Below are 25,699 nucleotides of genomic sequence, written 5' to 3'. Positions count from 1 at the left end.
TTATTAAATACTAGCTAATCAATAAAATTATACAAAGATGAAGCTGACCTCAAAATATTAACACATATTTTTAAATGAAGTTTTCAGTGCAGATTTGTCAAAAACTATATAGATGTGTTTTATCATGTCTTTAAGGATTTTTTAAACAATGCTCTTTAAATATTGCAAATGCAGCTATAATGTAGTAAATATCTACTCTGTGCCTAATGCAACTTCTGGCAGTCTATGCAGAGATTGAATAGTATTTTAGATTTGAAATAGATCATTGGGCACTTTGTTGACATTCAAAGGAGTTGCTTTGGTGGATTCCCAAAAGTCTTAAAGCTAAAGGCTGAGGAAATCTCTTCATCCCTCCTCCTATTTGGATCATAACTGAAAGCTATTATGATTCTGGAACAGAGAAGAAGGATGGCTATCAAAACATTAGATAGAGTGTGTTTGAGAGATATAGATGTTACAAGAATATAGATTCTGAACTCATTGCTCAGACTGCACAGCCCTCTAAGCATCATAAAAAATACCTTTGACAAAAGAGATGGAGTATAAGTATGAAGAAAAGATCTACTATGAAACAGTAAGTTTCTCTCTGAGCTGTGGTTGTTAAAATTCCAAGAGAAACAATTATGCTATATACTAACTATATACTATATAGCCTTTTTAATGGCACATGATTAATATCAATATTTGTAATTTCCCTTATGAAATTCTCCTTACTGGTTTCAACATAGTTACTACAGGCACTGTGCATAAACAAGATTTGAAATCTTTCTTCTTTGAGGATTTCACCACATGTAATCTCAGGAATAATAACTGTTGCACCTAAAAATAAAAATAACACCATACTGGTCAAGAAATCAGCAAAACAGTAGAAATCTAAAAGGACAAACGTTCTTTGGTGATCACAAACCAAAAACAGAGAAAAATTGGGGGGGGGGGGGGGGGGAAAGGTAAGAGTTACAAATAACAGCCAGCAGAAAAGGTTAATGTCCTGCAGAGAACATTAAAAAATGAGAAAATAAAATTCCATGGAGGGGAATATGAAGGAACAGAGACATATACCTACTGCATCACAGATGTAAACAAGAATGCAACAGAACCTTTAAAATATGTAAGAACAAGATAAATTCATTAAAAAGAAATAAAGGAAAAAAAGATGGCACTGGTTACATCTACAACATCAGGACTTCTGTAGACTGTAGACAGGATTCAGCCTGAATCTCTTCCATTTACTGCCTTGCTGTTAAAAAAAAAAAAAAAAAAGGTCCCTATTTGGGCAGGTTACACATGATTCTCTCATTGTTTCATCCTAGACATGAGGGATTAGTTGATACAGAATACTGAATAAAGTAGATTAGTGATAAAGTCCAATGTGACTGTCTCTCTGATATACACATAGTTTGAGTACTTAATCGTGCTTTTATTCTACAGCATTGCATAAATCAAGTACAGCTCACTCTTAGTGAAGGATTAATAAAGGAATCAGACTCAGATGGTCCAATGATATTAAGGGAAGAAGAGTTAGGGGACAGTGATTACCATCAGTGTTATTAATTGCCATTTTTTGCTTCCTTGTTGAAACAGCTGTGTTGCTTGCTTCAGAAGCTCACATCTTAAAAATGAAACCTGAATTTTATGAAATTTAGAAAATAATTATCTGATACCTACAAATTGGAAATGCCATCAATCTATTTAAAACAGAGGTTGGGATGTTTTTCATGTTTATCCATTTTTAAAAACAGAAACAGTGCTGCTTTTAAGTAATCACAAAGGATATGTCTTTATTTCAGAACTCATGGAAATCTCAGTCTCAAATAAAACTGCAATGTTCAGTCATTTTGTTCTGATAATATGACCTACTTGCAAAGGACTGTTCTATAGTGAAAATATTAAAATTAATCTAACTTGTATAATTATACAGACTAACCTTATTATTTGTTTATCTATACTTAAAAAGGCTAGAGTTAATGACTGTTGATTTGTTCTGTTCTGAGGAATTGCTGTTCCTGTTTTATCTTTTAATTGTTACAGAACCTTTGTATTTCTAACACACAAATTCCCTGGATAATTCCCTCAAACATAATAGGCAAAAATCCCATCAGGGTTCAAAATAAAAAGCACAGTTTCACTGAAGAGAGGAAAGTATTTAGTTTCCTAGTCACTGACAGTAGCATACACTGCTCTCAGTCAATAAATTAGGTGACAGGACCATCTTCCCATCTAAATCAATGAAATTTTATTTTAACACTCTTGTACTATTCACCTTCCAATCTATTCTGATCTCACTAAATTAGAATAAGTGGTCAGCTCACATGGTAACCACTTCTATAACAAAACATGGAGAATAAGAAAAAATACTGTAAGCATGTGAATCAAGAAGCTTATATGGAAACAGTACTGCCTATATTTTGTGAATATAACTTAAAAAAACTTTAGCGAGTAATTAACCTTCATTATAAATATGTACACTACCAGACTATCTAAATTTTAAGGAGTAGGGGAGTTTTTAATTTTAAAGCCATATATTTTCATTTTCTGTAGCTCTGGTGTAGAATAAATAATAGCATCATATGTGACAAAAGTGAAATGTAATTTTCAACTTACCTCCTGAATTTTCTTCACCTACCCTGTATTTCTCACAGTACGCTAAGTTTACATTGTTATTTTTTCTTATCTTTTTTGCCTCCAGCCTTACTTTACTAGCTTGAAAGTTGAAAGTTAAAGGATTCAAAATCTGATATGTAATTCAAATTATCCCCGCTTCTGCTAATAGTATTTTCCTTTGCCGACTCCCAGGCAAAACAAGTTGAAGACTCTGGGTAAAGTGCTAAAAAAGGTATGGGAGAGGAGAGATGCAATGTGATAATAGTAATGAGCTTAGAGTAATTGTTAGTAATTTTTGAGCACAATTATATTTTTTTAATCTGTTGAGGTTGTTTAATTCCATACGACCTTTTGTTCAAAAAAATGTCTTAAATATTAACTTGAGATCATAGCTGTGCAGTTACTGTTGTTGCTATTGCAGTCTGAACAGCATTGTTGTCCTACTTTATACTGAATTAACATTGTTTTGGGAATAAAATATAGGGATTGCTGTCCTTTCTCCTTATAGAAAGTTGTTTCATAGTCTCCTTAAACGTTGTTTCACAGTCCTCTTTTGTCCCTGGCATACTATTTCAATGATAAAATAGACTGGTCTAGAAAAAATGTACAGTAAGGATAGCCTGATACTTCTATGCATGTTACCAGTAACTTCATCACATGTTGTAACACACATTTCTTACATTAAGCATACAAAAGTCCTGAAAGCGGAGCTCAGTATCAATGATGCCTTTTAGACCACTCTTCTGGCCATGAGGATGGAGTTGTCTTCTCAGCTCTCTCTCCTGTCTTTCCTTTTATTGCTGGGAACATTGGGGTAGGAATAAGAAATGATCTTACCTGAACTTAGCGGACTCCTGAAAACAACAATTGCCCAGTGCACACTGTCTGGCTCAGAACAGGAAGGCAGGTGCAAGGCTATCATGCCCAGGGAACAGGTGGTGCTTCTGGCCAGGGCAGAACTTGAAGGCTCCTGTGACACCATTTTTTGGGTTTGTTTATTTTTTTTCTAGGAAACTGTGAAACATAGTTACTTGCAGGTTTTGAAGTGACCTAAGCTATAATTCTCAAAATCACTGTTAAACTGAGAAATCTTTCCTGTTTGTTTACTTAGTTTCATTCTATGTCAAAACAAAAACAAACAAAAACAATCAATCAAACAAAAACAATAAAACAAAAAAATCATTGCATCTGTTCCCTTAATCGTCCTTAGAATGGGGAAACATACTCAAAATTACCTCATTTTATAGCAAGCTATTATTTGGCTGGACTTTAGTATATACTTTAGATTGTTTAATTGTGGAATGCTTTACTTACAGAAAATCTTTCTTTGATATCTTAACAGTTTTTAATCCTATTCTTTAGTTCAGAAATTACAGGTGCCTTCTCTTTCAGAAACTTATTTGACACAGTTCAGTAATGACACCAGTGAATTTTTCTGTTGTTTGTAGTAATTTCTATGCTTTTTTGGATTCTAGTTTTTTTTTTAATTATTTTTGGCTTTATAATAAAGCATACGAAACATATAAGTAATAATTATGAGGTTTTTTCCTTTGAATAAATCCTAACTTTTAAGCAGGGGATCAGGAACATGTATCAACAAGTGCTAGCAACATCATCATTGTTTCAATTGTCTCTTTAAGACAGAGAACCTAGGTTCAGTCTATGGTGTATTATATTATTAGTTTCTCAAATCTCTTTTTTTTTTAAACAACTTCATTCATATCATCTAATAATTTTTATTTATCTTCTTAGGATAAACTAAAGCTCTCAATTAATTGAATCATGGAAGTGCCTGGTTTTTTTGAAACCCACATATTAAGGTTGTGCATTCAGGAGGACGGTGGCTACATGTTAGCACTTTACACAGGTCAGTGTAGAAGCTTTAATCTTGATCTCCAGGTTCTTGTGTAAAAACACTGCTATATCATTCTCCTATAATTTTGTCTATATAACTCTGGTAATGCTATCATCATCTCCAACATATCACACTTTCACAAACTTATCAATTTCTTCTGAATCCCTTCTAAAAACTGTACAGAGATCTTTTACATTGTGTTAGTTGAGAGCATAAGATTGTGTGTACAGATGGAGAAAAAACATACACAGATCATAGGATAGTGTCCTGATTTCTAATGGGATAGAGCAATTTTTCTTCCTAGTAGCTTGTATAGTGCTGTGTTTTGGACTTAGTATGAGAATAATGTTCATAATGTACTGATGTTCTGTGTGTTGCCAAGCAATATTTATACCAAGTCAAGGACTTTTCAGCAAGAAGGCTGCAGATGGAGAAGAAGCTGGGAGGGGTCACAGCCATGACAGCTGATCCAAACTGACCAAAAGGATATTCAATAACATATGACAGTATATATTTTAGGGGAAAAAGGGGGGATGTTCAGCGTTATGGCATATGTTTTCTCAAATAACTGTTACACTTGTTGGAGCCCTGCTTTCCTGGAGATGGCTGAACACCTGTCTGGGAAGTGGTGAATGAATTCCTTGTTTTCCTTTGCTTGTGTGAGCAACTTTTGCTTTAGCTATTAAACTAACTTTATCTCAACCCATGAGTTTTGTTACTCTTACTCTTCTGTCTCTCATCACATGGTGGAGAAGTGAGCAAGCAGCTACATCGTGCTTAGATGCTGTCTGGGCTTAAACCACAACAGATAGGAATGTCAAAAGCAGCACAGTGTAAGTGAAGTAAAAGATGAAGACTGGGAAAAATATGAAGCAAGTTCATGTAAGATCCAAAGACTGTGGAAGTGTGGAAATCTCATAATAATGCTTATATATCTGTTACTGCACAGATTTCCAGTTCAGAAACAAAGAAACTTCATCACATACATCGACTCTGAACAAAGAGAGAGAAGAAATTGTGAAGACTCCTTTGCTATATATGAGTTGTAAGGAAGAAAATAAATTGAATTTGATAAGTGGAGTATACTAAGAAATACATTAACAATATTAAATACCTTTCAAAGTTTACATGTGTTATTGTTTCTACCTCTCTATATTATCACTAGATTACCTGTTGTTAATCAAAGGCCAGGAGTTAGCCATTTTTTGTAAGAACACTGAATCTTTGAGATCATGAAAATTTTTCATGTCGTTCTTCAAAATTAAAAAGTCTCCTAAAGATCCTTCCTCACAGTATCACTGGAGTTAAGTCTAATTAAAGTTGAAATATCCAAACCACTTAATAGCCAAGACATTAATTAGACAGAGAGTTAAAAAACGATGATGCTGAAATTTTTGAAAGGACTTTAGCACCTTAACTACAATATCCCTGTAATGGTAGCTAAATATTCATATTTTTTCAGAAGTTTCGTGTCCCATACAGAATTGGATTATCATAATTGGATTCTAAAGTTTACTACTGTAAATCTGTTCATTGTATCTGAAGTTATTTCCCAGTATTGCAGTCAAATTCAAGACCCCAAATTGGCCTCTACCCAATAGTCCAGACCATCCTAGGGTAAGTGTTCCTTTATTTTTAAAAAAGCAAGAGTTCTGTTATCTAGGATGACAATACCTTCATGAGTGATTTTATCTTAAAAATTCTTACATGCATTTAAAGGAGTTCAGAATGTAAAATTTCCAGTGATGCATCAAGCCCGTAGAGATTTACTGTTATTTTTTTGCCACTGTGTATATAGGGTACAGTGTTCAGGGTATATATAAGTTCCTTATCTGTAGTTGAAGGCATGGAATCCTCTTCCCAGAATTCAAAAATCCCAGAATGGTTGAGGTTGGAAAGGACCCGTGTTACATGCTATACTATTTAGAGGCTAAATGAATCCAGTGTAATTGGATTAGACTGGTTGCTCTGTAAATGGAATATATTTGATCAATACGGCTAAGAGGAAGCAGAGAAAATAAAATAAACAAAAAAGAATGAGATGTGTAAAAGCAATCTGAATACAAAACTCCACTATAAAATCCACTATATTAGGTAAGCATCTCCATAATTGGATTGCAAAGTAAGATCCTCACCATTTTATTTCCATTTCTAGACAAAAATATTTTCATTCTTTACCACAGTGCTGCCAAGTGACATAGCTTGAACTGCAAAATTTAAGAACAGTTGCCTTATATTCTTCCTTGACTTCTCTTGGCTCACATTTTAATTTGGAAAACATTCCATATACACCTATGCATATCATTTTATATCCAGTGGTCCTGAACACATTGGTCTCCAGTTATCTTGCCTTTATTTATTTAAGAGTGATTTTGGTTTTTTTGACACACCATCTGACAGTCTTTATGTACTCAGTATAAATTATGAAAAGCCTAGAACCTCACATAGGATTAAAGATTCAAGTCCACATGTCAATTTTTAAAATATTATGCTTCATAGTACTTAAGTCTTATACAATGTTTAACCTTTGAGTGTAAGGTTTCTTAAAGAGAAGACAGCTTTATACAAATTTTGAAGAAAGTCTTTGTTAGACAGTACTAGTTCTGCAGATAACACATTTCGAGAACAGCTTTTTCTTACTTTTTCCATGTGAAAATTAAAATCAAACAAACAAACCCCTGTTTTTATTTCTGTTTTACAATCTGTGCAATTGTCTAATTTTCAGCATACTATTGAAATAACAAACCAAAATGCGAAAAAGAACCTGCCTTTCTGCATGGAGGAAGTTTGTTCTGTATTCATCTTCTGGAGAGAAAATGTGTTTTCTGAGTATGTTCTTGGGTTGACATTTTGTTGTTGTTGCTTGGAGGTTTTGGTTTCTTTTGGTTTGCTTGTTTCTTTTTCTTTAAGCCATATACCAATTTTAATAATTCTAAATAATAAACAAATTAACATACTACACCAATTACATTTTGGCTAATAGTTGGTTTAAGTCTATTTATAACATCTTTTCACTTTCATTTATTTAAATTCTAATGTCAGCTGTAGCTGTAGTAATTAGATTGAATTTTGAAGTGTCACTCCCTCCACAGTCAATTTTCACTACCCTTACTCCACATATCAATTCACAAGGAGTACAGAGGGTAGCAGAAGAAACACCTTAGTTTGCTTCAAAAGAAGCCAATTAACAAATCTCATTCAGTGTTAATTGCAACAGCTGTCCTCATCATTGTTTAATCAACACCTCGATAAAGCAATCTAAAAGAAATAAAAAGAGAGACATTGATTTCATTCACAGACAGAACTTTATTGACACATTTCAACCTCTGACCATCTTACATTCCCAATAGGCTGGAGTAGTTCCTTTCCATGCAAACTGTTCTACAAAACTCGGAGATTTGAGCCTTAAGAAAATAAGCAAATATCTGATATGTATTCTCTGAAGACACTAAGGAACAAAGCTGCATGTTGTACTGTATTCCTTCAAACGGTACATTTTTAAAACCCAGAGAACTTCCACTGTCCTAGCTATAAACTTTGACTTTGTACAGGCTCATTTCGTCTCTCAAAGTCAAATCAGGTAATCATATCTTTCTACATGTTAATATTGGCCTATACAACAAGTAAACATGAAAAGACTGAGGAAAAAGTTCGTTATGTGTGAGTGCATCCTTCTTTAAAAAGAATTGGCAATTTGTAGCTGTGGCTGTTGTTCAAATCCAGACTAAAAAAGCTGAAGTTGTTCAAAGCCAGAATTTTTCACATTTCACAAATGCATTAGTCACTTCACTGTGGTTCTCTGAAGCTCTGAATTACTGCTTTCTGTGTTGGGCTTAAAACCATAAGACAACTGGGTTTGGTTTTGTTTTGGGTTTGCTTGTTTGTTTTTTAATGTCCTTAAAACAATAATAGACATAGAATGTTTAAACACATATGTGACATCAATAGCATATACTAATAGTCTGTAATAAAACATAATACCACTTTTTCACCTGTTAAATGGCTTCTTTCGGAGGACAAGATGATGTTCATTAAATAACACTTGCATAAAAGCATTAAATCCTTTAATAGGTCACATTCAATTGAAATGAATTGCCTGTCCCTCCAAAAGTCCGTGAGTCTTTCTGACCATTGAACAAGTCAACATAATTGTGGAAGACTTGATGTTATTTCAATACATAAATTTCCATTAAAAAAGCTTTCAAGTAGAACAGCTGCATTCACTCCTGTTCTACATTCAATCCAACCCCATTTTAATTCGGATTGGGATTTCAACCTGGAAACATAAAATCCATAATTAAAGTTAAATTCACAATTAAAACAAAAAAAAACCAAAAACCACAAGATGTTCAGTAATTAAAAAATCAATAAAACATTTAAAGTTACAAGATATTTCTATGAGTAAAATCAAGATATAAAACACAGAGTAGTTCAAACCTAAAATCTAGTTTTCTAATACAGTTTGTGACTAACCCAGGACGTATTTATAACCCTTGAAATGTACTTAATATTGGTGAAATGTTAATAAAAATTCCTGGTTTCATAGGAGTTACAGGTTTTTTCCTTCCCCTCCAACACGGTCTTTCTTAAAGATGCGTAGTTTTTATCCTAAAATCTACAATATAAGATTAATTTTTCCATAGTTCAATGGCTACTTTTAGATATTTTAATTTTGTAAAATGTCTGCCATTTTATTGAGGGGAGGATGATTTTTGTTCATTTGTTCAGGTTTTGTTTGTTTGTTTGCCTATTTTATCTCATTCTGGATTGTCTGAATGCTTCTTTTTAGAACATCTGTAAGTATTGTTTAGATTACTTAGTAGAATCCAGAAGATCAATACAATTTCCTGTGGAAGTGTAATATGCCAGAAGTAACAAAGAAAAGACTATTGTGTCATAGATAACATGATATGGACCAGAATACATGACAAAATAATCACAAGCTGTCTTTTGTTAAAGAAGCCAGTCACATGAATATATCAATGTCATCCTAATGTTTGCACTCAGTCTTAAATTCAACCCTACATGGCACTGTTTGTCTGCTTATTAGAATCCTAAGCTATTGCAAAATGCTATCATCTGCCTCATCTGTTCAGGTCAGTACCCCTTTATTCTAAATAAAGAATCCTATTCGTCATATGTCTTTCCTGTTCTTTTATTCTGTCACACTAAAAACAGAGGAGTCACCAAGGCAGTCAACAAGGTTTTTTTTCTAGATTAACTCAGTGACTAATTCATTGAAACTCATTTCACTCCCTGTGTCTGTGTGTCTTTCCCAGTCACTTAGTTCTATACTGAAGCTAGGGGCAAGAGATTGTGTGATAAAGAGAATTTATTCCTCTTTCTGTTGTGGCAGTCATAGCTGCATCCCAAAAACCTCAGCAGCACAAATAGCACACAACACAAGGCCAACCTGCCCTCATGATCCAACTACCTCTTCTTCTAGGTGGGACAGCAGCAGAAGATGACTGAAAATCTAGAGAATAATAATATGAAAGAATTTATTTCCAGTTAATATTAAATTATATGAATCTGTAAAAGAAAAAAAAAAAAGGTTAATTTCCAGCTTTTCCTTGCTAATGTGAAACCTGTGCACAGATCAGTGGAGCTCACTCTTATTGTTCCATCTAGAAAGTTTATGTAAAACCAAATTTTAGAGACTTAACAATAGTTTGTGTTGATCAGCATTATTTCCTGACATTGTGAAAAGTAACATTTCAGCACTTCTAAAGAAATGCTGAACACCATTGTTCTTTCTGAAACTGTGCAATTAGCATTTTGTGTCCATTGGTGCATCACTATGAAGAAAATTCTAAATTATGTGGACATGCCGTTGCAAAATTGGTATAAAAAGAGTGCTAAAGCAATGAGAGTATTCGCTGATTCTTTTAATAGAGGTAATCTAAATTTGAGATACAGGTAATTAAGAAATTATTAATGTAGTGTTGTTTTAAAGTAATTTCTGTCCATCTGATATTTCTAATTACCTTGCTCATTAATTTCAGTCACAAAAACATTACCTTGAAGAAATTTTAAAACAAACTAATCAATATTTGACATATGAGACTGGCCCTTATTTTAACAGTACTCAGTCAAGTCATGTTTTATAGCAGGAAATAGCCACTAATACTAAAAACTAACAAGGTGTTTATCTTGTAACCCAAATGAAAAATGATGTTAGTAGATATTGCAGGAATTCAAACAGAGAAGCCAATGAAGCTTGAGTCTCCTAATTGAAATTTGTACATAGCTTGAATTAATTTCTATATTTTTTTCTTTGAACATAAATTGTGAAAACAGGGATAATTGCCTTTTTAAAGAGCTTGAGCTCAACAATGCTGTTATTAACATAGCTTTAATAGTCTTCTGCTGCATTTAGGACAAATTTTATAAAGATTATTGTTTAAATCACTAAATGTCTTCCATTGGTAAAGGCTGTTCTCCCTTACCACTACCTTCTGTCCTACCCCCTTTGTAACTAAACATGACTTCATATGTAATCGAATACCCCTTTTGCCTAGGTCTGGGTCAGTTGTCGTGGCACTGTAGAAATTTACCCTATTTCAGCCGACCCAGTGCCTCCAGCACTATGTAAAGCCTGAAGTCTGTCCCAGTAATCTTGTCATCTTGTTGGGCTGGGCCTGGGTGAAGGGACCTCTCAGTCCAGCTCACAGGGTTGTGGTCTTCTTTGCATGTGCAAGGGTTTGTTCTGACTTGTCTGTGCTCCCTTTTGGTGCCCACTCTTCACATTTGCCAGTGGAAAATACACATTTTCAGAAATCGTAGTAGGTAAAGTGAAAATGTAAAGTAATTTAGAAATCATAGTTTGTATGTACTAAAGACAGAGGGCAAGAGATGCAGTGAACTATTAAATATGAAAATTGATTATTTATCTGATTGCTTTATTTAGCCTGGAAAAAAGGAGGCTGAGGGGAGACCTTACTGTTGTCTACAACTACCTGAAGGGAGGTTGTAGCATGGAGGGTGTTGGGCTCTTCTCCCAAGTAGCAGGTGATGGGACAAGAGAAAATGGCCTCAAGTTGTGCCAGGGGAGGTTTAGATTAGATATTAGAAAAAAATTCTTAATAGAAAGGGTTTTCAGGCATTGGAACAGGCTGCCCAGAGAAATGGCAGAGCAACTATCCCTGGAGGTGTTTAAAAGGCATATGGATGAGCTTCTTAGGGACATGGTTAAGTGCTAGAGTTAGCTTAGATTATTGCTGGACTCAATGATCCTGAGGGTCTCTTCCAATTGAAATTATTCTATGATTTTGTGACTCTAATTCTTATTTTTTTTTAATGCAGGTAATGTATGCTAGCTGCTTGCATTAAAGAGAATGATGCATGCGTGGTCATAGCAAACACTACCTTTTTAGCACAAAATGCCATTGTACTGAATTACAAAGTTAATAATGACAAATATGTCTCGAACTCTGGTGTAAAATGGCACTAGATCAGACAATCTAAAACCTATTCTTTTAGTCTTTTTTTTCAAGATTTTTTTCTCGAATACTACATCTTTCAAATGGAGATTTTAGTTTCTCACTACACAATATTTACTAAAACTCTTCTTAAAAAAAAGAAAACAAACCAAACCAACCCAGCAATGGATTTTTCTACTGAAGAGTATAAACAGCTTCTAGTAAACAGCAAGTAAATGAAAATCTGGCAATTTGAGAGGGATGCTGTCTGTGTCAGTTACATGTAGAATGAAAATGGAAGTAAAAGGTTGTATTAAATAATAGGCTTGCTGAAAAAACCCAGAAATTACTCTTTTTTTTTTTTTTTTTCTTCAGAGAGTCTGTATTTGTAATGATCCATAATGAGGAAAGTATTCCTCTGTGGAAATAGTCTGCTTCCTATGTTAGAAGAAAAAAATAATTAGCATTAAAAATATAAAGAAGACTATTCTGTCTGGGAGTTATCTGAAGAGAATCATGGGAATCATAACCTATTATATAACGGACTAAACTATACAGTTCCCTAGACAGATGTTGAACCCTGTGAGAGACAGTGGTTCTCAGCATGCAGTTTGAGTGTGTGTGAAAGATGGTGGTCCTTAACACACAGCATGTGGAATGTTGAGATATTGTGAATTATTTGTCTCAAAGTTTGCTTGCTAAAATGATATGCTTAAGACCCGCTTGTTATAGAAAAATGCTTGCTCACATTGCTTGCGTAATTGGGCCCACTGTAAAGGCCTAAATACAGTGAATCAAAATACAAAATGCATGATCACTGTGAATTGCTAAAACTCAAAGAGTTCTGGGCATCTTTCTAGCATACATATGCTTAGTCAAACATTTCAGCAATGAAACTTTACTACCAAGAAGTCAATATTGTTGTGTTTCGTTTGGAGTGAGCTCAGACCATACAGGCTGTTTTATAGAAGAGCAGCTAGGCCAAAAGGTAGGTGGACGAACTAGACTTTTTTTTTTTTTTTAATTGTTCATTTTGTTAATGAAAGCATAGGTATGTGTGACAAAGAGTTATTCAACTCAACTGGGCATAGGCTATTCTGAATCAACCCTAAAAATGTATTTAGAAGCATTTTCAGATAAATTTATAGGGGACTTCAGAAATAATCAGATATTACTTTAGCTAAGCAGGGTTTAAAACTAGCTAAAAAAATTGCTCCCATTTGTGGTTTTTGAGAATAAATCTTCAGTGGGTGGACCTGGCAGCAATAGTCTATTGATACTACCTATTAAGTAACCCAAAAATATCATCATGAAAGTGAAGACTTAAGTTAATGAACTTCATTAGAAAATGTCTGGTGACTTCTCTGAAAGTCTGTGCAAGTCAGATATTCAGGTATACTCTTTTGTTTGTTATGAACAGAGCCCTAAGAGGCTTATTCAAAGGTAATCAATTTCAGGCTGAAAGAAGAAAGTGTGGAACCTAAGAAACATTGGTCTTCAAACAAAAAGAAAATAACCCTCCTTTATTTGCACAATTTATTTAAATAGACAATTGAGAGTATATGGGAGTACTGATATAAAATTATGAAAGATATGTGAAATAGATTATTACTTTTGAAATGAAATAATGCTTATGAGAAGCAAACCACTCTGATTTGCTATCATCTTGAATGTGTGAATGGCACACCAAGGAGATCTAGTTTCCCAATTAGAAGAATTTGAAAAATGGTAAATGATTGCTAAAATAGGTTTTAGCTTCTAAGTACATCTGTCCGATGATATGGAACAGAATTTACAGACAATAGAACTATCAGAAACTCCAACCAGCCAGTTTCTGCAGTGCCGTACACATCATATATAGACTACCAAGGCCTGTCTGGGAAGCAATCTAGTTAAGCTAAGCTGCAGAAGAAATTGTCTAAGCCAATAAGTCTCCCTTTTTCCCAGAAATAGTTAACATGAATGTGGAACATGATTAATTACCCTACATTTTCAAACTCCTGCAATACTGGGCTTATCAAAGGTCAGACAGTGACCCATAATGCTTTATGTCACCATCACAGAAAGATAAGAGTATGATGTTACCTGGAATTAATACCTTGGTTACTCAGGAACTCTGAAGGTGAGGATTCTGGGTCCAATCCTTTTCAAGATGAGTAGAACATAAAAAACAAGCTTTCAAAATACAGAGCATGTGGATTGTCTAATTAGACTACTGGATATTGATTTTCCATAGGTCCATAGCATTAAGTAGCTGGTATTGTGATCGGAATTCTTAAATTTTGAAAGAGTTTAGGCAGTGCCGTCTGACATTGTGACATAATGTGAGAAGCAAGCCTCTCTATCCAGGATATCTTATTATATCTTGGTATGTATGTGAGCAGTAAAATTTTTGAATTGACACAAATACAGATCAGTCAGTGAAGGCAAGTGAGTAATCTGGACAGTTGTCTGAAAAAAATGTAGCTTTTTAGGAGGGATCTATGCAGAATGCATCTGACCTTTTCTTAAGAAAATAAAAAATAATTACATTTTACTCACAAAAAAAATTCAGAGACTTGCAAGCTCTGTAACGCTGTATATTAAGATCCCAGGATTAAAAGTGAAAGGACCATTGCCTGAAAATGATTGCTGTATTGTACCCGAAGAGTTTATTAACATTTTTCAGTATTTTTGATCATGTCATATCATTAAAAGTTCAAAGGTCTGTGTAATTACAGTTGCATATGTGATCATATTCACCAAAGGTGACAGACTTCAGGCCTCTTAGATACTTTATTTAACAAATACTGGACATGGAAAGTTACATACACGAAAAAAATACTAACTGAAAATCACTGGCATGAAAAAGCTTGTTTATAAAAAAATAGTTAGAGTTTCAACAACATATTATTCAGAGTTAAAGTCAAAACATAAAGAGAGCTGGGAAAGAAAAAAGTGATTAAGTATGCCAATTTTTATATTTATTACTCTGTGCACACTATGGTAGAATTGGGAAGAGGGTCAGGGAAGAAGAGCAAGGCTTCTAAAAACACATGCCATCTCATCCAATTGCTGCTATGATGTTAATCCTTCTACTGTCAAAGTGACATCTGTCTATCCCTTATGGCTATGTGTCATGCATCACTCCTACTCGAGTTCTTACATTTTCTCAGATTTTGCTTTGAAATTCAGTTTGACATTACACAAGCTACATCAATATCTTCTTTTCTTAACTCTTCATTTTGTACTCATACCTGAACAACTCTTACTTTAAGGAGTTGAAGAAAAGGTTCTGGAGCCTTGTTGCTGGCAGGATTTAGAAGTAAATAACACAGGCTCAAAGGTAAGCAACCAGCAGTGTGGTAATATTTCATGAAAATGATTCTAAGAGAATGAAATCCTGTTAGATACCTATGTGTCTGATCTGCCTGCTACTTCAGGGGTTTCACAGAAATAAAGTGAGAAATATACTGAGGTACACTTTGAGGAGGAAAAGGTCCATTGTATGAAACAGCTTTCAGATTGAATCCTGGCCTACTGCTGGTTTCATCTATAAAGAAATGACAGTCTAAGGTAAGTAGTCATTGAAGTATGTGTTTCCCATTTCTCTTTCCTATTTCCCATTGCAATTCCCATTTTTACAGTTCTTCAAAATAAGCACAGCATGTCTTCCCTTCATAGATTAGAAGTGACATGCTGCATGTTTACCACTGCAGTGGTTGAGTTCTAACTCTTATGTTCTTCACTATTCTCTTTCCTTAAAAGAAATAAGAGCCCTAAAAACTATTATCAGTGAGGAAGCTAAAGGTTTCCAATCAGTGAGTTTTCAAAGCACTGGTGATTCTGATGACTTGGCTGCTAGTCTCTAATTGGAAAGCTGCCATAAGGAAATTTTGAATGCATTCTAGCAATAGGAAGTCTTCCACTAACTTCAGTAATGTATCTTCAATATAACAGCTTTCGAGAGGGAATACCAAAAAGCAACATTTTAAGAGGAACTTCTGAAATATTTTTAGTGGATCTGCATTTAAAAAAAAAAAATTAAAAAAGTTGAAAAACCTTTTACGAACTCAAAAAATTCTCTCAATTATTTTTCAAATGTTTCAAAAATATCAGCAAAAACTGAAGAGGTCCACAAACATATATGATTTTGATACATTTTAATTAATTATCACTAATGAGCCAAATTCAGAAGAAATTTATAAAATAATACATATGTCTTCTTAAGCAGAGTTCAAAGAAACTAAATTATTAGCATGTGATAACCTAGCACTACTGCTTCTAGGGCACATTTTATGTCTTGGATACTAAGTATTAGTAGATCATATTTTAACAGACTATTTTTAGTGTAAATATTATATAGTATAAATGAGACAAATATAATTGAATGTAAATCTATAATTTCAGCTATATTACAGGTCCAACAGAGAACAAAAAATATTGTACGTGAGTATTATATGAAAAATAAAAATCTGGACTGTATTTCATTTTTATGTGAAGAATTACTTATTTTTCATTGTTTAAAGAAAACTCTCTTTGCCACATGATAACTTTTACAAGATGGGATTTATATATTTTACATAGAAAAAAAGCCTTACTCACTTCCCTTTTTTGTTGTAATAACAAAGTTGTCCATATTTAAACATCCTCACCATACTTTCCTCTAAATAGGAAATTAGAAGGACAGATAAAAATATAGGAAGAGTATAAGAAAAATAATGAGCACTAAAATAAATAGCAAAGAGGCTCATGAGGACATGATTAACAGAAAAAAAAAAGATTGCTGGAGGGAACAGAGAAACAATAGGGAAGAAACTAAGGTAACAGAGGAAATCAGCGTGCAAGAAGGAGATACAAGTTTCAGGAAAGTGCAGAAGAACAAATAAAATAAGACAAAAAAGTTTTAAAAGTAGGAAATCTTATAAGGAAATGAAAAAGAAAAAATATTTCTAGTAAATATAGGTACCATGAAAAACTGATAAAGTTTATAAAAATAGAGCACAAATAGAATAGGATATCAGTAGATCAGAAAGAAGAAAAAAGGAAGAGAGACAGGGTAGTGATATGGTAATATTATGCAAAGACTATGATGACATCATTCTATGCTGCAAGAGATCAAAAAGAGTGAATGGTGTCTTTCCCCATCATCGATAGCAGACTTTGGCATTACACATTTAAAATTCAGTTTTAAACCTGAAACGACAGTTCTGAAATTGGAACCATGCAGATTTCTTGTGTGTTCAAAGAAAAAGTATGAATTCAATGTAGCATATGGTTTCTGAAGCAAATTTTAAAACCAAATCTCACTTTCCCCTCCCTCTCCGATCACATTTTTATTTCACAGTCAAAAATATTTTTACTATAACGATCTTCCATTGTTCAGGGCTGTAGGTCTTCTCAAACATGGTTTTACAGCCCTTTCTTGGAGAAAAATAACATAAAAAAAATTAAAAATAAAATAAAATAAAACCCAAACCCGCAACTTTTTCCATTGCTTTCTCTACCATGTAGTATACATTTGCAAGGCAAAGAACTGTATTTGCTTCTGGTGGAAAAAATAGGAATTCACAAGGCCAGTCTTCCAAGATAGATCCAGAAGCACCAGGCAAGAGACTATTCTTAGTATAAGTGTTCTCCTTATCATCACCCATTGAAACTGGGTTATGGGGTATTCAGGATTGCAAGAGTCTGTGTCAGCCAAGGGTAACTGGTACTGCAATGGCTACCATCACATCTTTTTAGCTGCTGGAGCATTTTGAAACATACACTTTTATAATTTCTGCTTGATTTAAGTTTCTTGACCTCGTACCATGACCAGAGACTTGGTTTTAAACAGTCACTGCACCAGTAACACCAGTATCTGCTCTCCTCCCCAAGTCTTTTTTAGTTAGTATTAGAATAAAGGAGAGGAGAAGCTTCATATCGTCTCATCAAGAAGACTGACATCAGCATACCACAGCTTTTGTATACTCAGGACATTCATGAGAGGATGGTCAACACATGATCGTAACTGGGTAAATAGTAGATTAAGGCCAAAATGTACTCAGACCTCATCTAAAGATGCATTGTAAATACATCCAGGGCATAAAATTCAGCCCTAGTTCTGGACAGGATTTTTACTTGTTTTGCCAGAAGTTCAGTAGTTTAATTTTATCCCTTAAAAGAAACTGAATAGTAATAAAAAAATTCCTACAAATTAGCTTCTTAGAAAATAATACATAATACCATACAATCACCATGACAATGTTTAATGGCTATGCAAAAATAATAAGATTTTTTCAAGTATTTTTCTAACATGAAATTAAAAAGCAGTTGTTTTTGTAGAAATATTGTGTACTAAATGTTAGAATGATATAACTGTGGAGTTTGCCAATCTAACCAACAAGCTTGACAATAAATACTAGCAGTGAAGGTTATGTGTGCAGACACCTGTCCACCCTCACCTGAGACAGACTGCTAACTTGTTTATTATAAGTCATCAAGCTACCTTCAGGCAGCAATAGCTTTTTTGTTTGCAGCTGTGTTAATCTGTATGATAGGAAGAGAGAATGCCCTTACAGTGAAAAAGTATTCTGGCATCTCCCATCAAAAACAGAAGATAAAAACATTGTTATTTTAGGATCCTTGTCTGGCAGTTTTATGAGAATGAATTACTTATCTCCATTTATATGACCTAGATTACATTTTGCATTTTAACACTAATCCAGTTTTTTTTTTATATTCCAGCTCCCATAGTATGAACATTTCCAGCTGGGCTCTGTCAGCCTCTGTTCCACCATAAATCATGTCTGCCTTCTCATCCAAAGGTGCTAACTGATGAGGCAGAAATAACACAATCTCAGCTGGCTTTGTGGCCTACTTACAGCACAGCTACAGCAGGAATGCAGATTGCCTCTCTGTTCTTCTGGATAAAGCCATAAAAGAAGTTATATTGCTTTCAACTTACTGTTTTGGAATCCCTCCAGCTCCTGGGACTATTCTTTTCACTGAGTACAGAAATTAATGCTTATGCTGCAAATAGTCAACAAGGTCTTAGCAATACTGGAAATTGGTTCAATGTCAGCCATGAAAGAGTAGTGCACAGATTTAAAAGAGTTCACTTTTCAACTGCTTGCTCTTTGAGTTAATATTGAAAAACAAGATAGCAAGTTATGTGGTTAAAACTAATGTCTCAATATTATGCTTTAAAATCAAACACCAGGTTTTAGGGTTTAAGCCAATAACTATTAAAGATTGAAATGAAAGCTGAAGGGGTGAGAACAGAAAATCACTTCATACTTATCTGCTGTAGGACTGATCAGTATAACAATATCTGCATTCTATATTTCATAAATATCTCTCTCTGGTAATGAAAAAGACAAATTAAAGGCAGGGAAATTTCTCACTCTGTTGTTTCCTACTACTGAATTCCAAGTTTATATATGCCTTGCCTTTAACCCTGTGTATTTTGATCTGGTAAATGCTATTGCACTTCCTACAATCCTGCATTTCTGTTTCTCGGTCTATTTTTAGAGAGAAGGTATGTGAAAGGGGATTTATTTTTTTCTTTTGTGTTTATGTGAAGGAAAATATATTTTTAATGTAAAATGAAAGAATGGTTAGAAGTACAGATGAGATGCAGATGAGTACAAATGGCTGTGTACAGAGATAGATACAAAATGCGTAGTATACAATTCATATATGTACGATAATGAGGTTATAAATATGAAATGTATATATATTATTTTTTAAACAACAAAAATACTTTACATACAATTCTTTATTCTTTGAGTAAAACAGGTGAAACCTCCTTTGTAAGTACTTCTTGATATCACTAATCATTAATATATAGACTAATAGCCTTTGGTAACTCAAAAATCAAGTGATTCAAGATGCAGACTTCTTTGACCTTCAGAGACAAACAGCAAAAACAAAAGTCCTGTGTCTATCATGACTGGATACAAGATGACAGTTTAGTGTGATCATGAAAAAAGCTAAAACAACTATAAGTTATCCAATCCATAAAATATGTCCAGTAAAGGCATGCAGAAGGACATAGTGTGACCTCATCTGTAGCACTATGTGCAGTTTTAATTGTTTCTGATAAAGGAGATTAATCCAGACTCAAATAAATGCAAAGAAAGGCTGCTAACAAGATCAAGAATATTGACAACCTTCTTTATGGGAAGAGAGTTTAAAACTTCATCTTGTTCAGTCCAGTAAAATGAAAATTCAGAGAGGATATCACTGTTCAGTGTAAACAAAGTTGATATTTGGAATAAATAGCACAGAGGGGAAAAAATCGTTTAAGCTAGAAGACAATGTTGACACAGGATTAAGTGCCATAAGTCATCCATTAGCATACTTTTCCCCTTGATGACAATCATTCTTAGCATTTTTATTTCCTGTTTCATTCCTTACTTTTTATCACTTTGAGCTCCTTGCCAAGCATTCCGAAGAGGAAGAAGCAGGACTTCTAAAACTCTAGTCATGTGTGGAGTGGAATCCTGCCAAGGCAGAATTTTAAATATAAATTATTTGGAAATGCTTGCCATGCTCTTTTTAGAGGAGTTTCTTGTAAGCTGTTAAATTAGTATGTTGGCAAATTAGTTTGCTACACTGGGCCACATTTAAAACCCATAATTCTTGTTTCTATTTTGCAGTGTTCCCTAGATACTTGCATAAGAGCAAAACATAGTTTTGCATGCCGTTGTGTTACACTGCTATCAAGTAAACATCTAAACTCATTAGATAAACTAGAAAACCTGCAGAGGGTTAAGTCAAGTGTATCTCATTGAAAAAAACAGTAGTTGTAGAGTTTTTCTTGATTTCTCAGTGTAGCTTTTCTACTAATTGCTTTTTCTATTCTTTTGGAATCTAGAATTCCTAACAACATTCTGAAAATATTATGTTGTCTATTTTCCTGGATGAAAGTATTTCTTATTTTTAGTGGAAACCTTCACTACCAACTTTTATATCACATTTAAATACCAAAGAAATGAGAATGTGTCCAGGGATGAAGTTTTCTATTCTCTACTGAGTTCCACCTGTGTTTTCTTTTGATTTGGAAGGCTACCTCAGCTGACGACTTCAATATAATTGTAGGCTGTAATGTTTATCTTTCCCATCTTCAATAGAGCTCCAATAATGTGCTTACACACATTGCTGGGTCTGACTGGGGTGGAGTTAATTGTCTTCATAGCTCTATGTATGGTGTCGTGTTTTGGATTTGTGGCTGATAACACACCAGTGTTTTGGCTATTACTAAACAGTGTTTGTACAGCATCATGGCTTCCTCTCCATGCCCCTCTTCTTCAGCAAGTAAGGAGGCTGGGTGTGGGCAAGAAATGGACAGCTGGCCTGAATTGACCAAAGGAAAATTCCATACAATATGGCATCATCCTTAACAGTAAAAGAGGAAGAGGAGACATTTGTAGTTATGGTGTTTGTCTTTGGAAGTAACAATTTTGTGTGCTGAGGTCTTGCTTTCCAGGAAGTGGCTAAATGCCTGCCAGTGGGAAGGAATGAATGAATTCCATTCTGTTTTGTTTCTGTGCACAGCTCTTGCCTCACATATTCAATTGGTTTTATCTCAATCCACAAGTCTTCTCACCTGCTTTCTATTATCTTCCCATCCCATGGGAGAGGGGGCAAGCTGTGTGAGGGGCTGTGTGGGTGTTTGGCTGTTGGCCATGGTCAGCGCCTCCCTAAGACAGTAGGACAAATTCCATGTTAAATAGCAGGATAGTGTTTCAAAGAACTGTAGAGAAAAGCAAAGATCTGGATTGCAGACTACTCAGTGTGTCTATAAGACAAGAAAGAAGGCTTCCTGAAGTTGCTCTGTTTTTTACAGGTAACAGAAGGCACAAGAAATTTCCTTGCTTAAATTTGTAAAACATTTAGGCTACAATAATACTCCCACAGAAGACACTCCTTGTGGATGAAATTCTATTGAAGGCAAATATAAGAAAGAGGAAAATGCAGAAAATTATAGGAATCCTCAAAAAAAAAAAAAAAAAAGAAAAAATTAAGAAACCTCAACCATAAAATGTCTTTCATTAGTGCAATAGACAATTCTTGGTCTTTTCTACAATTTTTATATACATCCCTGATTACAACTTTTTTTCTTTGTCTCTCGGGAGTTTTCCAGCATAAACATTCTGGACTTTTACTCTAAAATTGCAACTGATAATATCAACTATTCAGAGACATACTTTATCACATCTTCTACGGAAGAAAAAGATATGTATTTATATGTCCACACAGCAAGTCAATATATGATCAAATAAAATGCTGTACATCTTAAAAGTTATTGAAAAAGATGAACAAATTATGTGATAAGTCTGTTTTTCCTATAAAGAGTGACGTTAAAGTGTAGGGAAAAAGAAATGCTGTGTAACACAAAAAATCAAAACTGGAATGTCACTGAAACAGGTGCTAAGGTCAGACAAATAAAATGTGGATCCACAGTTATTATATATGTATGCAGAACACAAGGAGATTGTCCAGGGGATTGATAATGATCCCATTTATAATGGCCAACTGAATAAGATGGCCTGTTCTATGATCGCAGGAAAAATACCTGATGAATATTAGAAATAAATATATTTCAGATAATAAATAAGTAGAACATGCAGATAGTAATTTCTATTCTTTACATAAACTTTGTTTTAATTTTAATTTTTGTCTATTTGCTATCTTAAATATCATTTGCTACCTAATTGCATTGTAGAAATAAATAAGTACTTTTTTTATAAATTTATTATAGGATACATTTTATTACAAGGAAAAAAATAGGAGACTGACTGACCTAATATATGAAAAGATATTACAGCAATGATAAGGAGAGAAGAGAGAGACTTCTGTGTCAACTAGTGTTTCAGCCAGTTAGAAAATGGTTCTATAGAGTCAAGAGAATAAGAAAACTAACCATATCAATTTAAGGAAGTGTATCTGAGATTGCCATAAAAACAGACCTATTTTAAATGTTACTATTTGGCTATTAAAAAACAAAAAAACAAACAGACAAACAAAACAACAGCCTGGAGAAGAAGACACTGAGGGGAGACCTCATGGGGCTACAGCTTCCTCACAAGTGGAGGAGGAGGGGCAGGCACTGATCTCTTCTCCCTGGCAACCAACAACAGAACCCAAGGGAGTGGCAGGAAGATGTGCCAGGGGAGGTTCAGGTTGGACATGAGGAAAAGGCTCTTCCCCCAGAGAGTGGTGGAGCACTGGAACAGGCTCCCCAGGGAGGTGTCACGGCCCCAAGCCTGACAGTGTTCAAGAAGAGGCTGGACAATGCCCTCAGACACATGGTGTGAACTGTGGAGTTGTCATATGCAGGGACAGGAGTTGGAGTTGTGGGTCCTTTCCAACTCAGGACGTTCTATGATAACCAAACCACACGTACTAATACGATAGGCACAACAGCAGACCATCCTGAACATCCAACTGGATTCTTTCACTAAATCTATTTTCAGCAATTTGCTGAAGCTTAGAGCTTACTAGTGTTTCCTCCTCTAGGATGCACAGATATACAAAACAGCTAGATGTGGATTATTATCATACACAACTATAATATAATGAACATCATGGAAGCAAGATTTGTGGTAGAAACAAGCATTACTACAAATGTCAAATGTGACACACGTGTTTTTTTTTTTTAATCAAGTGCTGTAATATGAATGACCTAATGGACAAAAATTAACTGGTCTAGCTTAAATAATTTAGCTAATCTGGCTGATTTTGACTGAAATGGATTCAGGAGCAATTGCATGAGTACTCCTGCTCTCTTCTGCAGAAAGATCTCATTCTGCAGAACATATAGATTGGTGTATTCTTTAGTCACTACTATAAAATCACAATTCAGCACTGTTTAGTGTGTTGGGTGTTGTGGTTTTGCCCATTTTGTTTTGTTTGGGCCTTGTTTTGTTTTAATCTAGAGCAGGTTTGCTAACCCCTGGGACACACCTTTTTAATGTATTTGGTATCTACATGCATTTTTGTTCAGGTAGTTGAGCACTCTATTTCCATGTGACATACATGTAGGTCATATTGAACCTGAAAGTGGGTACTTCAGCAAGCAGAAACACATGAATATTTGCCAAATCATGACATGTGAATTGGGAAATTAAATGAATATACAATGTTCATTCAGTTTTAAATATCAATGCAATGTTTTTTTCATACTTTTCGAGCTCATCCTCTCCTTTCACTTTCCTGTTAAGCTTCTACCACACAAAGGAAGACTATGGAGGTGAAGAACACACCACCTTGTTAGTTTTTGTCACAGCCTAACCCTGTGTGTACCCAAATTCTCCTCTGCTTCTAGCTTTTATAAAATAAAAGGTTGTTGCCCATGTACTCAAATATTATACAAGGTGTGTACGCAATTGTCCTCTAATCTATTTGAGTCAAATAGATTGAGCTTAAATAACTTAGACAGTAGCTACCCTGAATGATACCAACTGAAATGAATTCGAGCAATTGCATTAGTAGCCCTACTGTAAAATCTAAGAAAGAGCTGATCTTCAACCCAAGGGTGAAGCTATAGCAATAGCTTTTCTGTCTGTCATGCCTAGAACAAAAAGGAGCCATGTTAAGACAACCAGTGCCCTCTTTTCCAGTTAGTGAAATGACCCAATTTCTGAATAAAATAAAATAAAATAAAATAAAATAAAATAAAATAAAATAAAATAAAATAAAATAAAATAAAATAAAATAAAATAAAATAAAATACTCCCAAACAGCCCTAAAGGTGGCAGTTAGCTTTGTTCATGAGCATGTCCGATTTGTTTCTATGATCAATGATTTTGTTTCATTTCCCAGCAAACACAGGAAACTGTGATCTTTCAGCAATATGACACCAGGGAAAGTCTATTTCAAGGTGAAAAACTCCTCTGGGTGAATTGCTGTCATGTTCATTTGTGATCTTCAGGTGCTTGACAGGAAATGAACATGGTTGTGGCAGGACTACTTCTCTTTGAAAAACGTCACAAAGTATTAATGATGGAAAATTTAAAAAGCAGAGATCCTGTCTGAGCTGCAGTATAGGACTCAGCTTACAGTTTCTGTTTCTGTCTATCCAACCTGAAAACAGAACATTATATTAATTTCTTCTTCTGTATGTTCTCATGGCAGCTTTAAACTTCTTACAATATAAAAGTAGAGAATGAGTACTTCACACAAACGAACATACAAAACAGCCTCAACTATTAACAATTTATCTGCAAATATATTAGCAAAAAACAAATTATGTCTAAATTATTTCAGGTCTCCATCTCTGTAGTTCTTCTACTAAGGGAGTCTTAATATTGTTCTTGATTTCTGGAGGTAGTTTAAAATTTTTGAGAGGAAATTAGTTCTTGGACTCTAAGCAGTAGTCTACAAAATACTTACCATCTATGAAACTATTGTAACTACAGTGCAACTCCATCTGCAACAGAATTTTTCCATTGTCGTACGAAGTATCAATGATGGTGTAGTTTACTATATTAAATAGAGAAGTGATAATTCTTTGTGCATCTCTAAAAAATGCTTAAGAACATCAGATGTTTTATTATCTCTACCTGTCACCACTGGAGGGTTTTGGTTTTTTTAATGTTTTTGTTTGTTTGTTTAATTTTAATTAAAGTCTGCATGCATGAACAATGCAGAGAGTAAACTTATACCAAAAGCAAGATTTCTGGGTTGTTGGGGGGCTAGAGTAGCTTAAGGTTCTGTTTTGGTTGGTTGGTTGTTGGTTTTGGTTTTGCATGTTTGCTTGTTTTTTAATCAGTAGCATTCACTGGAGAGTATTCTCTCAGCCTCAAAAAAGAAAATGCTGTAATTTCTTCCTTTCACATTTTGTCATCCATAC

This window comes from Patagioenas fasciata, chromosome 1 (genome assembly GCF_037038585.1).
Source record: "Patagioenas fasciata isolate bPatFas1 chromosome 1, bPatFas1.hap1, whole genome shotgun sequence".
Lineage (NCBI taxonomy): Eukaryota > Metazoa > Chordata > Aves > Columbiformes > Columbidae > Patagioenas > Patagioenas fasciata.
Note: the sequence above shows the minus strand (reverse complement) of the source record.